We start from the raw sequence: 15,877 nt of genomic DNA on the forward strand, positions 1-15,877 counted from the left end.
GCAGGTCTTTCGACCACTGCTAACCATGCATATTTGTGAAGGTACCTGCTGCCCCTATAAGCACTGGGTCCCCTCAGAGTAATTTTAAGAATTTCTGAGCATGAAAAAGAAGTTTATTTAAATGTAGTCCTGAAACCCAGAATGATTAATCTATCCATGCATGGAATACATCAAAAATATACTTTGAAGGTTTTATTAAAAAAATCTGTAAGCTGATGGCAAAACACATACCAGTAACAGCTGTTCTAGTAAAAGTTTATATCAATTTGCCAGTTCTCTTTTCTCCCTGTCTTAGATCCTATATGTTGCCACACTATGGCCAGACTTTCTGCTACTGCCATGCTTTTCCTGACTGGAAACCACAGCAGGACATATTCTTGTAAGGATGCAGGCCCAAGGAAAAAGTAGTGTTATTTTTAACATTTTCTCTCTAGCAGTCACCATTCATAACTTACAACATATATTGTGAAAAGACTGAGAAAACCATTGATTGATTTAAATCTGTCTTAATTTTTCACCAAAGGCAGAAACTCCACAAACTAGTGCTTAATCATACTTTGCATCATGTACAAGCATGCAGTTTTCCATACAAATTCCATAAGGTGTTTAATCTGCTATTGCAAAAATACTTATTTGCATACAATCACACCCTACTTGTGGTTTTACATGTTTTCTGAGAATACATTTTGAGCCTATTATCTTAACCTCACTGCCTTTCTACCCACATATAGACTAGCAGACATGCAAACCCTTTAATTTTTATTCAGGCCTGACTGTAATTAAGTTGAAGTGCATTTGTTCTTTAAAACTATAGGACTCAGCTTATTCCACAAGTCCTGTTGGTGAATACACTATCCTTAAGTTGCTGAGCTGTAGCAGGGTCTGCAGCTTACAAAAAAAGAGTTCTTACTACAGGAGAAAACAGTGATGGGTGGTTTTGGGTATTTTTGTAGTCAGATTTGTTTGTTTGTGCCACATACGCCAGCTGTTGAACAGATGCAGTCGGTTGCAAACAACACTACCTTATCTTTCAAAGATCTTAACCCAAAAACAAAGCACTGACCCTAGTTAGAGAAATGCGGGTGAAGAACATATTTTCACTGGCTTTCTTGCTGGAGACAGGTTTGATCCAGATGCAAAGAACAAGCACTTACACAATCACATTGTGTGACATGGCAGCACATGCTGTGCTAGGTATATGCTCTGCCCCATGATTCAGTGTCTGACAAACTAGTTACACATAATTTGTTTAAAGACGACATTGGAAGTAAAACCCAAAAATTATAAGCATGGACAACTACCATTTACTGACTCCTGCTATAGCTGCACCCTGACAAATGACTCCTCTTGATGTATTTTTACAAAGTATTTTAATGACTACTGTCAAGGCACTAGACAGAAAGTACCATAGCTGGTTCTTGCTTTCTTTATAGCAAATCCAAAGTGTCTTGACACCACTATGTTTTAATACAGATTAGTTAACCCAGACCACATATGTTCCACTTTTGTCAATGAATATACCATATGAAATTATGTATATTTAGGGCACAAACACATGGGAAGAACGCATCTTAAGAATACAGAACAATGTAGGTTGCAGTGGGCCTCAGGAGGCCACCTAGGACCACCTACTGCTCAAAGCGAGGCCAGCTAGAGCAGACAGCTCAGGACTGTGTCTAGTCAAGTTCTGAGTTATCTCCCACGAAGGAGGTCAAACAACCTCTCATATTGGGCAGCTTGTCCACATATTTGACCACCTTTATGATACAATAAAAAAGTCTATCAATCAATATAAAAAAATCTATTCCTGTATCTAAGCAGAATTTCCCATGTTTCAACATGTGTCCATTCCCTCTCGGCTGTGCACCTCTCAGAAGAATCTGGCTTGGTCTTCCATGTAGACAACTGCAGTAAGATCTTCCCTTAGCCGCTTCCTTAAGGCTGAACAGTATCAGTTCTCTCAGGCTTCTACAACACACCATTTTCCCAGTCCTGTGACCACCTTGGTGTCTCTCTCCTGTACTAGCTGCAAAATGGCCATATGTATCAAGGCTACAAGGTATGCCTAACTTGCTTCTGAACTTAATGACTGGTACTAAACAGTCAGGAAGAGTCAGAAGAACAGGTCAGGTGTAGCACAACCCTTCTTGATATACATTCAGAGTTTTCAGTAGATCATTGGTTAGGGAAAACCTGAACCAAAGGCCACTGTATTCCATCCCATTTACTAGCTCTCAGTGCACTGCTTCCCTTTTGAGTTAAGTCCCTTTTTAAAAGTAATGATAGTTCTAGCTTCCACGGAGTGAGCTCCATACTTAGTTCTGCAGCATCCAAAAAAAAGGCTACCTTTTGGTTGTTTAAAACCTGCAGTCCATTATTTCCCCTGTGTGCCCACTTACCAGAAAAAGTGAATGAGAGCTCCCTACCTTCTCTCCACAAGCCACCATTTTATATAATTCAATCATTTTCCCTCAGTCACCCAGCCATTGTCACTTTGTCTTTTTCAAACTGAGAAGTCTAAGTATTGGTAGTCACGTTTTAAACAGAAACCGTTCTCTATGTTTCATTGTTCCTTTCTATCTTTACTTTGTTTCTGACCTGGGAAACCAGAGCTTCATACTTACTGTTCTCTAGATGTGGTCATACCACTAATACACACAAAGATGTTACAAGATTTTCTGCTCCATTCTGTCTTCCTTTTTTAGTAATACCTGGTATTTTTGACTTGGAACTGGAAACTAATTACCTATAGAGACTCTAAAACTCCTTCTTCAGCAATAACAGCATATGTTGAATTTATCACTGGACACATATAATTAAGATTGGTTTTGCCTGTATGCATTAGCTTCCAGTTATATTGAGACTGAATTTCAACTTCTAGCTTAATACCCATGCTGCTCAGCAGAATGAGATCCTTTTGAAACTCCTTGCTGTCAGCTTCATTCTCCACTGCTGCAAAGAATTTTGCATCAGCAGTAAACTGTGCTGCTTCGTTACTCAGTCTCTTTCCAAGACCATTTCTGAGTATGCTAACTAGTGCAGGTCCCAGCATGAATCCCTGTGGGAGTCCAATTGTAACTCTCCCGCAGTGTAAAAAATGACTATTTATTGCTACCTCATTAACCCTTCTCTTTCAGCTAGTTACTAATTCACAAGATAGGCTTCCTTCCTAACCTATGACAGCTAATGTATTTCAGCAACACTGGTGAGGGACTGTGTCAAAAGCTCTTTTGAAATCACTATAATGAATGTATCACCCTGGTTTATTAGTTTGTTGATTTCATCAAAGAACTTCATAATTTTGACAAAGCTTCTCTACCCACAAAAACCCATGTTGATTTTTCCATAGTCTGACATACTTGTATACTGAAGCCTCACCCCAGCTCTCTGTCACTGATTTGCTTCTGTGACCTGAGACAAGCCTCAGCAACTACACCAGTAAGAGGACTTGGATGCTGAAAATGAACACTTACGATCCTTAAATCCAAAAGGACTGTCTTCAAAATTCTCATCCAGTTTCTTTCCAGCTGTGGAGGTGCTTACATTCCATAAATTCACACCTGAACAATTTCAGTGGCTAGAATTAAGGCAGCTGTAGTAACCATATGATGGTTATAACACACCCTGAGTAAAGAAAATACTAATCTATGTTCATAAACAGAGGATGAAACCAAAACCGTGTCCCCCACAAGCTGACTTTCAGGGTTTCTAATCACTGAACTCGAGGAAAAAGACAGGATGATTTCTCCTATCCCTTCAACATTCACAATCTGTATAAAGGAGGCCCCTTAAGCAACTAACGTGAAAGTTTACTGAACTCCAAGTAGAGCAAGCAGCTCCTTCCAACTCACTTGGTTTTGAGGATGTTGAGACATACTTCTAAGTTTTGCAGCTGTACTGGCCTGCCTGATCTGCCCCTGCATTGAAACACCTCCCATGTAGCTGTGTTGGCAAAACAGTGGACTATCTGTGTCCTTGTTATGGACTGGTAGCGTGGATCTAACTTAACATTCCTGAATTGAACACTCAGCACTGCAATGGTTGAGGCAAAGGCACATAGCCCATCTACCAGTTTTCCAATAGCAGTTGTAATACCTGCTTGTGGGACACAACAGACAAACCCAGCATCTAGCAAGATCTTTAGCACTAAGCCCCGGTCGCTGTGACTTCAGTCACATAAATGTCATTGGCCTTTCACAGCGAAAAGTTTAGCCAGCATCTTGTTCAGATTGGATCCCACATGATCCCGTTTATCCACTTGCTTATGCTATGTACCATATAGGAAACCTGGATAGAGAGCTAGTTGTGATTGATTTCACCCACCAGCAAGGTTCCTCCACATTAACTGCCACAAATCCAAGCAGTGCAGTACCAAGACCCTCTGTAGACCTAATCCACACTCCCTTGTAAGTAAAATGAAACTGTATTTCTACTCTTGTAAAGGAAACATGGAAATAATTCCACTAATGCTAATGAACTATCGACTAACACAATGACAAATGCCCTAAGAATACCTAAGTAGTTATTCACTGAATGAATAAATATATAAGGCAAAGGGCACTTGCTGCATACAGAGATTTAAAATAACCAGCTGTTTTCTCCCATGAGAGGCATCTATTCTGTGTCTTGAATGAGGAACAGGCAAACCAGAAAAATGGTGTATGATAAGCCACTTTACTATACTTTGTGCCCACAAGGGAGTCAAAATTACAGTTGCAGAAGTTTCCTAATTTTTAAAAGTCTGACACTGTGCCAATGCTGTTTGAACACCATTTTGTACATAGTACATGGTGAAGTGTGCACAGTTCTGAGGCCCTGAAGCTCTGAAATACAAAGGGGTGATGTTAGGACATAGCAGCAACCTTGACTTGGAATTTTCTTGCTTTTGTCAGCTGAAATCAGATCTTGGATGTTATTGCAACACACTATAGCTTTTTTGCATTTAATTAGATTTACATCCCACTTGGTTATCACAGGGTAGTTGGAAACAGACATGTGTGCATTCTACAGTCAATACATTGATGCTCCTCCTGGGAAAATGCCAGCAAGAAGTTACAGGAACTGCATGTGGCTGCCTTTGTTAAGGGAATGAAAACAGTTCAATTTGGTTAAGCAGAACATTCATTTGTGAGGAGAATTGAACTAGTATACATACTTTGGAGGCCCAAAAGGCAGCTTCACTTACAATGATGTTTTTCAGGCTTTCAGTATTCAAATGGTAAGGGACCAAATATCTAGTATCTCAAGAAGTAAAATACGTAATATCTCAGACAGCAAGCTCAACCTAAAATTAGGTCAGAGAAAATACCTAAGTTTAAAATTAAGTTTTTGTAGCTCATTGTATTATCTTTAAAAGTCTACTGACCAACTGTCACAGCGACATGTATCCTGTCCTTCACAGTACATTAGAGTTCATGGATCCTTTAACCATGTCAGTGGTATATTTGTACAAGAACAAGACAATTTATACAACTAAGGAAAAACAAATTACAATATCAGCAGCCACCTGAGGAATTCCTGAATGCCCAGGTCTGCTCCACTTTTCACTGGATACCACAGGAATAAGAGCAGAAAGTCTGTTAAATTCCAGCAGTCATTTCAGGAAAAGATTCACTATGTGAATTAAAACATCCAGCTGCAAGACACTTTCATTTACTATAGGATTTGAACTTACACACACACACACTTTTAACTGAAATGATGACAACTTAACCAACGATAACAATACTCAATGAAGTAGTGAACTACTGGTTTGAATTATTGGCTCAGTCTTGTACTTTCTGAAAAAAAGAAGACTATTAGCTTTACTGGGAAGGTGTTCTTTCTCAGTGTGGGATCAGGCCATAAGTGGCTGCTATACAGCCCTTACTGTAAGCAAGGGCTTTGCTCGATTGTGAAAGCAAAAACTTCTTGATTTTGATATACAAAGAGTCATTCTACCTAGGATGCCATGCACAAAGGCAGGCAGAATGTGCAAGACTGGTGTTACTCTGTTTAGCTAGCACACTAAGTCCAACTATCTTTGTAAATCTGTTTTCCAACTCCTGAAATGTTGTTATGGGCTGAATGTGTGGGTTTTTTTTTTTTTAAAAGAGGTTTTTGTTACAGTGTCAAATGGATTTTGGAAAGGAGGAGTCAGAATAAAATTACACTCTAGGTAGCTTCTTACAGCAAAGAAGAAGAGCGAGCTTCTGTACCACATTTCAACCAGAAACATGCTTTCATTGCTGAGTCATAAACCCTGAAAGACAGTGTTTATAACAGAGCCCTCACCTATAGCTGGTTAGGTTACAAAACAAAGTGACTGCAAAGTTCTATGATTTGTCATAAGGCTTTTTCTACAGTTTTATTTTTAAAAGAAACTGTTTACTCTCCTATGTTTACTTCAAGAGCAGAATTTATAGTTTCAACATTAAGCATTTGAATCAGTATCCACCTTCAAAAATATATCCAGGCTTCATGCTGGGGTATACACATCTCATACTGATGAGAAAAAACTTCCCTGGTGAGAAGACAAACTATACATGAAATGAGATAGGTTCCAAAGTTCTTGGGAAGCAGAAATGTAACTCCTTCACTTCATACCCTTGAGAAGTTTGTTGCCAAAAATCTCTGAATAACATATGAAGGGAAACTGCAGAAATACAATGCAGAATCTGGCACTCTTTGTTTCAGTTTTTAAAGCCAAGGTCAGTTCTTAGGAAGCCCAGACCCTGGAGGCAATAGAGGAAGGCTGGAGAAAGGAAGACTTTCCCCTGGTGGAGGAGGATCAAGTTAGAGGTCACTTCAGCAAACTTGACACCCACAAATCCATGGGCCCCGATGGGATGCAGCCCCAAGTGCTGAAAGAGCTGGCAGATGTTATTGCTAAGCCACTCTCCATTGTCTTTGAAAGGTCATGGAGGAGAGGTGCCTGAGGACTGGAGGAAAGCCAAGGGCACTCCAGTCTTCAAAAAGGACAAGAAGGGGGACCAGGGAAATGACAGGCCAGTCAGCCTCACCTCCCTTCCTGCAAAGGTGATGGAACAGCTCATCCTAGAGCTCATCTCCAAGCATGTGGAGGAAAAGAAGGTTACCAGGCATAGTCAGCTTGGATTCACCAAGGGGAAATCATGCCTGACCAACCTGATAGCCTTCTGTGATGGAATGAGTGGCTGGGTGGACAAGGAGAGAGCAGTGGATGCTGTGTACCTTGACCCCAGCAAGGCTTCTGACACTGTCTCCCATAACACCCTCGTAGGCAGGCTCAGGAAGCGTGAGTTAGATGAGTGGACAGCAAGGTGGATTGAGAACTGCCCGAACGGCAGAGCTCAGGGGGTTGGGATCAGCGGCACAGAGTCTACCTGGAAGCCTGTAGCCAGCGGCGTTCCCCTGGGGTCAGTACTGGGTCCAGTCCTGTTCAACTTACTCACCAGTGACCTGGATGAAGGTACCCCCAGCAAGTTTGCTGATGACACAGGACTGGGAGAAGCGGCTGATACACCCGAAGGCTGCGCTGCCATTCAGCGAGACCTGGGCAGGCTGGAGAGCTGGGCGGAGGGGAACCTGATAAAGTTCAACAAAGGCAAGTGTAGGGTCCTGCACCTGGGGAGGGACAGCCCCAGGCACCAGCACAGGCTGGGGGCTGACCTGCTGGGAGGCAGCTCTGCGGAGAAGGCCCTGGGAGCCCTGGTGGACAGCAAGCCGCCCATGAGCCAGCAGTGTGCCCGTGTGGCCATGAAGGCCAGTGGGATCCTGGGGGGCATTAGGGGGAGCGTGGCCGGCAGGTGGAGGGAGGTGATCCTGCCCCTCTGCTGTGCCCTGGTGAGGCTGCGTCTGGAGTGCTGGGTCCAGTTCAAGAGAGACAGGGAACTACTGGAGACGGCCCAGTGGAGACTGCAAAGATGATGAGGGGACTGCAGCATCTCCCTTATGAAGAAAGGCTGAGACAACTGGGCCTGTTTAGCCTGGAGAAGAGAAGACTGAGAGGGGATCTTACCAATGCATGCAAATATCTTAAGGGTGAGCACCAAGAAGACGGGACCAGATTCTTTTCAGTGGTGCCCAGTGACAGGGCAAGGGGCAACAGGCACAACCTGCAACACAGGGAGTTCCACCTGAATATGAGGAAAAACTTCTTTACTTTGAGGGTGACAGAGCACTGGAACAGGCTGCCCAGAGAGGCTGTGGAGTCTCCTTCTCTGGAGACATTCAAAACCTGCCTGGACATGATCCTGTGCAACCTGCCCTAGGGGAGCCTGCTTTCACAGGGGGTTGGACTAGATGATCTCCAGAGATCCCTTCCAACCCTGACCATTTTGTGATTCTACTCCCCAGGAGTCCCCTCTTTATCATGCCCAGGTGTTAAGAAAGAATACAAGATAAATAAGGGAGCACTTTCTTAATTAGATAGATCTGCTGTTAAATTGTTGCATGTGACTGGACCGCTCTCTTGCTTACAAAATTGAATACTGCCTAAATCAATGCAGGTGACAGGGAAAAGCACTTACATTCAGAGTTCAACTTTCATGATAAAACCCACCACGAAAATGTTGGTACCATCCTCTAAGAATCCAGGAATTCAAAGAAGAGGGGTCTATAAACTTACACTGAAGTACATTAGGACACTGAAATGAGAATTTCTGGAAGTACAAGCTGCCATATATCTGACACAGTTCAATTTTATTTCCTCTTCAAAGACTAAGACTCTTTCCAAAATATTTATATGACCTTCTAATCTTTAAATAAAAAGGAGTGTTAACATGAAAATTTTTATTTTGGGTGAAAGTTTCATTATTAATAAAGGACTTAATTCTAAATAGTACTAAAATGTAATGCCTTTAAAATTAACATTTAATTGGATGAGCCAGTTATAAATCAGAGAACAACAAAATGTATGACTGCTTTTGTTGCTTCAGAAAAACCATGCATTTAGGACACCTGGTAGCCACTGTGTAAGACCATATAAGAAATTCCCAAGCCAACAAATTGAGACGTTTAACTACTAAAATAATAATTTCACAAATTTTAGCTATGGGCTAACCACTTTTAGAAAAGCTTTGAAGGTGGTAGCACTGTCTAATTTCTAAAAAGAGAAAATATGATCTATAATGAAACAACAGAGGAGGTCTCTGACTTCAAAGTTGATCTAAAGAAAGTTTAGGCAGATCTAACAGAACTGAAGATGCCACCAAAGGACTTAAAGCAATGGAAGTTCATATCTGCAGAAGTTTGTGAGCAACTATGCGATCTTCAAAAGACTAGTAATTGATACAGCATCTAGACAGAGCTAGATACGACAAAACGATTGTAGATACGACCAGCAACCAGTACGTCATGGATCCAAAACATCTATGAAGTGAGAAAGACATGAGTTGCACGACCCCTGAGAAAGCAAGCCGCACAGGCAGGCCAATTCTGTGAAATAACTCACTGCCAGGCACTGTCTGGCAGAGAGGTCAAAAGCTACGGCAAGGCCAAAGAAGTTAAACAAGAGGGAAACATATGTAGCATGATCTGAGACTAAGCTGTAAGTTTTGCGCAGGCTGCTAGCTGCTCTAACTGCAAGTAACGCATTTGTGTGCGTGTTGGGGCAATAATTATACATTCATAATTAATTATACACTACAAGGTTTTCTGGCCCAAGACCCGTTACATGTATTGGTCTGTAAACAGGCAACAGACAAGACATCATATGGGTAGCGACACTCAAACATGGTGGGTTTTTTGCACTGGCTAACGGGACTGTTAAGTGTTTCCGCAATCCTGCAAAACACGCAGTTGTAGCACCTTCTCTCGTTCTTTGTGCTTCCCACACCGCTTTTTGCTGTACCTTTACCACACACACTGCCCACCTTCGCTTTCGGGTGCGGGTAGCGCGCCTTACCGAAACGGCAGCTCTAGCGGCTGCGGAGCAGTGACCGTGACAGTCTCTAAGCCAACACTGTGACATCGGGCACAACGCAACTGCCTCGAAAGAATTTTAAACCAAACCAAACCAAACTGACTGACCCGTTTCTTTCCAAAGCTGTGCGCGCAGTTACAGCTTGCTTGCTTTTTTTTTTTTTTTTTTTTTACCTCAGAAATCAGTAAGACCCGCTTCGTGGTCGCCTCCCTCACAGCCGGCCCCTGCACCGCTCTGCGGCGCGCACTTCGCTGCGGGGCCGCTTCCCGGGAGAAGCCCTGCGGCTGGGGGGCCGGGGCCGGGAGAAGCCCTGCCGGCTGCGGGGTCGGGGTCGGGTGAGGGGGATGCCGCCGCCCGCGCGCGCCCCCAACGGCTCCCCGCGGCGCGCGAGCTCCCCCGGCGCACCGCCCGCTGCTCCCGCCCCCTTGGCCGCTGCCCCCGGAAAGCGTTCGCGTCGTGCCCCGGAAGTTGTCGCGGGCAGAGTCCGGCCCAGAGCGAGGCCCTGTTGCTGCCGCTATCGGGAGGCGCAGCCGTTACCCGCGGCGCGACGCGGGGCCGCCGTCTCGCCCGTCACAGGCGGCCCGTCCGGCTCGGCGCGGCGGCCAGGGCGGGACGCATGGCGGAGGTAGGTGCCGGTCCGTCTCCCTCCTCCCCCGCCTCGTCCCTCGTCCCCCCCCCCGCCCGGCTTCCTCTGGTGGGGGTGCCCAGCCGGTTCCGCTGGGAGGGGGTGGCAGCGCAGGCTCCCGCGGCCGGGCCGGGCTCGCCCGTGGGCGGGAGCAGCCCCGTGTCTCGCCCCTTCCCGTGGGAGCCGGGCTGGGACGTGCGCTGCCGTGGGACCTGCCCTCCTTCCCCGTCCGAGATGCGGGGGTGCGGGGGCTGGCTGTGCGGGCGGCGGGAGCTGGGTGGCGGCCGGCGCCCCCCGGGGCGGGGGCAGCCCGGGGCACGGGGAGGGGTGTGCGGGCGGGGGGTGTTTGTGGCGAGGAAGGCGGGTGTGTGTGTGTGTGGGATCGCCGCCTCGCCGTGGGGCTGGGGCGGGCGGGCGGGAGCGGGGGTGGCTGAGCGGAGCGTCGGTTTAAAAAACAAAAGAGGCGGCGCCGGAGGTGCCCGGGCGGGCGGTGTGCCGGGGCAGGGCTGGTGCGGGGCCCGGCCGCCCGGCGAGCGCTGCGCGGTGCGTGACCTGTCAGGCGCTCGCACCTTCCCCTGGGTCAGCCGCTTGGGCCGCATGCGGCTGGGGGCGAGCGCGGCTTCTGTTCCACGTCGCCGAGCAGGTCCGGGGGCTTTCGGGGCGCGACCTCCGAGTCTCATCGAGCGCTCTGGGGGGCCGGTGGGTTTGGGGCAGCCGGCAGCGCCTGCGGAGGGCAGGGGGAGACGCCGGGCTTTTCAAAGTGGTGCTCCCTGTAGGAATGAAAGTGATACCTGGCTGATCATTTTAAACTCCCCTTCCTCTGACGTATTCCTAGATGCAGATGTAGCAAGGACGATCTGAAGAGTCGGAAAGGTCAAAAGGTGTCTTAGTACTCGTTCGACTCGGTTCTGTGTCTAAACTTGATTTTCTGGAAAGTGAAAGCACGTTTTCTCATCTTCCTGGTCACTGTGTCTTTCTCAGCGTTGATGTGTAAGAAGTGATAATGGTGATTAGAAATCACTAGCAATGTTGTTGGGCGGTGAGCTGAAAAGAATACTGTTCTTGCTATGAATACATACCTTAGAAATCAGGGTTGATTTTAGTAAGCGTTGAAAAAGTTGCCAACTGCAACTGCAATTGATATTAATATTTTTAACAGATTTTTTTGTGACATTTTTTAATAGTTTGATTTTTTTAGCCTGTTTTTTTTACTTAAAGTGCTTGTGACAAGGTGACGTTTAGTGTAATGAGCAACAAAATTTTCTGAATAACTATTTTTTATCTTTGCATAATGGTGTTAGTGTTGGCAGTAGTTCTACATTATGAATCTGTCATTAAGTCTGCTCTGCTAGGCCTATAACATATTTGCATTTAGGGGAGTGAAAACCTAATTTTTGTAAGATCTATTGCTGTATTAAAAGTGATTTCATACTAAGACATATGTGTTCAGATCCAGTAAACATCCTGTTTGCTTGTTAAAGTCAGCAGAGCTGCTAGGGAAGTTAATTGTTTTCCTCAGTTAGTAAGTGCATTTGAAAAGCATACCTGTGTCTGCCTGCTTAAAAAGAAACCTGTATCAGTATAAATCACCAGTTCAAATCCAAAAAGTGTTAACTGCAACTCCAAATGGAAAGTGATTAAGAATGTTATTCAGTGACTGAGATTCCCTGAGTTTATTTGCCTCTGTGTCAAGAATGCTTTGGAAATGCTTGTTGGAACAATGTACCAGCAGTTTTATATGTATCTGGTTAAATGGCTTTCAAGGGTTTTGCTCACTTTCCAGTTCAGTGTCTTGCCTTAAATGCTGGTGATGAGTTATAGTCAAAATAAACTGTTCTCATTTCTGTATAGTTCTTATGGGCAGAGTGCTTTTTCATTGTACAAGTAATTTCTGTTACAGACAAGAAAGGTTGTCTTAAATTGTTGCCTTAAATTGTTGCAGTGGGCAGGTGGTAGTTTGTGGAAGAATATTTTTGTACAAAAGGGGAAGACTTTCATAACCTGGAAAAACATCAATGGCACTTGGAAAACCTAGTTTGCAGATATGTGAATCTTGATTCTGCACTTCAGTTACACAGTTCTTGAACTGTAATGTTTTGCCTTTTGAGTTGATATGATTAACTTTTCTTTGTTACTAGACGAACATAAACAAATATATTTTAGTTGCCATGGAAATAATTCCCTGCTAAATCTAATGATCTAGTAATAAATTCTGTTCTTTGAAAGTTAGCAAACTAACTGTCTGTACTCTTTCCTATGTTACTTCACTGTTCAAAAATTACTTTGAAAGTAGCTATATGCATGTATATCAGGGGCCTGATTCTGAACTCATCAAAATGAATTCTGTTCACTTCTGTGACCATTTGGTCTTGTAGTTTAAACTTTCTGAATAGCACATAAAATTCACTACTGAGCAGAGAGGTTTGTAAGACCACTTTAATCAGCTGAATCATTGTTTAAATTCCTTGTAAATACTAAACTATCATTAAGATAATACTTACCATGACTGTGTTGGTTTTATTATGTGTATGTTCTTCCTAAACAAATATCTGAGGTGATTTAATCAGTGATATTAAAAAGAATATCTGGTGGAAGTATTATTAAGTCAGAGTAACTAGTGCTCTATCTTCATTTTATTAAACACAGAGAGTGAAATTGGTTGATGTAGTGAACTGGCCACACTTGTGCCCAAGTGGACTGTGGCAGCTTAGGTTTCTGAAAAACATTGGGACAAGGTTTAGTCTTAGGAACAAATGAATTATAATAATCATGTTTAGCTGCTCTGGCAAGTTTGAATGTAAAATGTAGTGGTGTATGAGTGTGCTTCCACAGCATCACGAGCTGATCAAAACTGGACTTTCCACCGTCCCAGCCTCCTTCCTTCTCTCTCTTCCTTGTGCTGGTAAGGACTGAATGGGGAGCTGGTTCAGGTAGCTGAACTGGCTGAAAACTAACAACATTTTCTTTCTTTTTCTTTCCTTTTTTTTTTTTTTAAATTGTTTTTAATTGACCTAGCACCCTGAACCGACTGACCTTGCAGTTGCACACCTGTCAGTGGCGGGGTGAGCGCAGAGGTGGGGTCCGAGCGAGGGAGGGGCAGAGTGGCACTGTGTGTGCCTGAACACTGAGACTGATGTTACGGGACTCCAGCCTGCAACCTACTGCTTTGCATGGCTGTACAGCTGGCATAGACCAGCTCCGCCATTGAAAAACATGGTCCTGTTTGTTTCCACCCTGCTCTGCTGCTTCCTCCTTTGTGCAGGCAAATACTTGTATGGTTATGTGGTGAGTTGGGTTGAGGTTTGAACGAACTTGGGGGAGGGGCAGGGAGGGGAGGGTTAGGTTTAAGCTGGATCAGTTTGCTTGCACAAACATTTGTGCTGGCGCAAAGATGGGGGTGGAAGCAAGCAGAAAGGGGAGCAGGGTGTGTCTGTTTCTTTTGGTGACAGTGACACATTATGCCAGTTTAAAGTGTATTCCATAGTGACCTAATTCAGTGAAGTTAAGCTTGTGCAGCACTAAGGGTTCGAAGACATTGTTCAGTTATGGTTCATGGGCATATTTTGCATCTAAGACCCCTTAATCCATGGCAGCGTGTCTCTGATTTCATTATGTACCTTGAAGGGATTTTGAGGGAAGAATCTGGCCTTTTGTATAGTATTGTATGGTAACTATTTTTTTTTTTTAGTATTTTTATTTGGTACCTATTGTTTCATTTAGCAGTACTTAATGGGAAAAATATGCTCCGGTTTATAATTGCTGTTCATCCCTCAAATTCTTGAAACAATGAATTTGTTCAGCATGTATATTGAGTTTTAAAATCTAAAAGACTAAAATCAGAAACGATAGTGATCGGTGTCCACTAAGAAAACTGCAAGGTATTTTGCAGTAATAGGTAGATTTAAAAAAATAATAATTCAACAAACCTATGAAAATTACGAGGCTGACCAAAGTCATATATTATAGCTTCAGACAGTTTCCTAGGAGGCAGTGTGTGACTTTTCTTCTTGAGTAACTAATGGTTTGTGGTTTTCAAAGTGTCTTGAGGCTTTCAGGCTATCTCAGAAGTCGTACTTGATGTTTAAGAATATGGATAGCATTGGGTTTTTTTTTGGTGTGGGTTTGTTTTGGGTTTTTTGCAAACATCTGTGAAAATCGTAGATACTGTGTCCCCCAGCCATTTGTCTTGACTGCTGTGCTATAGATTACCATACTTAATGATCCTTTCCATAGGGGAAGGTGTGTGCAGTGCTGGGTGCTTTAGGCATAATCAGCAGTTAAATGGACAGTATTAGATCTACCTTCACTGGTCAGTTACTTAATTACCTTGATTAATTTTTCCTGAAGCGGGTTAGTGTGCTCTTACACGATTTACTCTGTTGCAAGTCTGTCTGGGTGGTAACCTCTCTTTGATGGGTGGTGATGAGTAACTCTGGGCAGTAGCTACTGCTGGAAGAGATGACCTATCTGCAGCTTTCCAGTGAAATTTTTTGAAACAAATATAGTGGGGTGGTTTTTTTTTTTCGTCTGCTGCTGAATAGTGTTGGTTTTTATCAAAGCTATTTGAAGAGCTGTTGGCTGAAAACTGCTGTCCAGAGGAGTAATTTCACACAGCATATGCAGATAGTATTTTAATTGTGTGTACGCTGTAAAACACCACTCCTAATAATAGCAGACTTGGAATTTTGCACTCTTTAAGCATCATCTATTCTTGTTGGCCCTTCTGTGCAACCCATGTTAGATGTGAACGTTCTTTTTGAACTTCAACTGGTGATAAACTGGTGTGTGGTGTCTTCTCATAGAAGTATGTATGCATATAAATGTGTGTGTGTATGTCATGTATTCTCCAAATATAGCATACTCTTTTTCCTCTTCACTGCTTCTGGCAGGGTGGCAATAATCATGACAACCAATTTAGTTCAGTCTTTACTGAGGCCTATTTTCCTGAAGCCATGTGATTCTCCAGAATTTCAGTCTTTCTCTCAAGCTTGAAATGACAACATGAGTAATTACTTCTTGGCTTTAATAAAAAGAACTAATAACTTCTGATGTTTATACAGTAAAATTTCATGATTATTGCATGTTTGGGACTGACTATATGCATTCTTTTCTAATTAGTGGAAATGGCGTTGTGATTACTGACTGTTTCCTTCTCTTGTCTTAGAGTACTTTAATTTCATGTCTTATTTTTTCTTCTAAAATGCTTTCACATTCATATGTGGGGTGGTGAGATGAGAAGCTTCTTGTCAGGGGCTGTGTTTAATCTGTCACTGACTTCTCAGGTGGTCCGGGATAATCCCTAAACTTTTTGCCTGAATCTCAGTCGACAAAGTAATACTGATGTCTATGTTAAGCAACATGTTCCTCTG

The 15,877-nt window shown here is 43.6% G+C and overlaps 1 protein-coding gene across 2 annotated transcripts in view; it reads left to right on the top strand.

The window, feature by feature from the left end:
- Positions 1–10,371: 10,371 nt before the first annotated feature.
- Positions 10,372–15,877, top strand: part of FRS2 (fibroblast growth factor receptor substrate 2) — a 58,004-nt gene continuing 52,498 nt past the window's right edge. For both annotated transcript variants that reach the window (XM_040595046.1, XM_040595047.1), the window contains exon 1: positions 10,372–10,508. The gene's annotated coding sequence lies outside the window, so the exon portion shown is untranslated. The remainder of the gene's footprint in view (positions 10,509–15,877) is intronic.

Source organism: Falco naumanni, chromosome 5, assembly GCF_017639655.2.
Source record: "Falco naumanni isolate bFalNau1 chromosome 5, bFalNau1.pat, whole genome shotgun sequence".
NCBI classification, from domain to species: Eukaryota; Metazoa; Chordata; class Aves; order Falconiformes; family Falconidae; genus Falco; species Falco naumanni.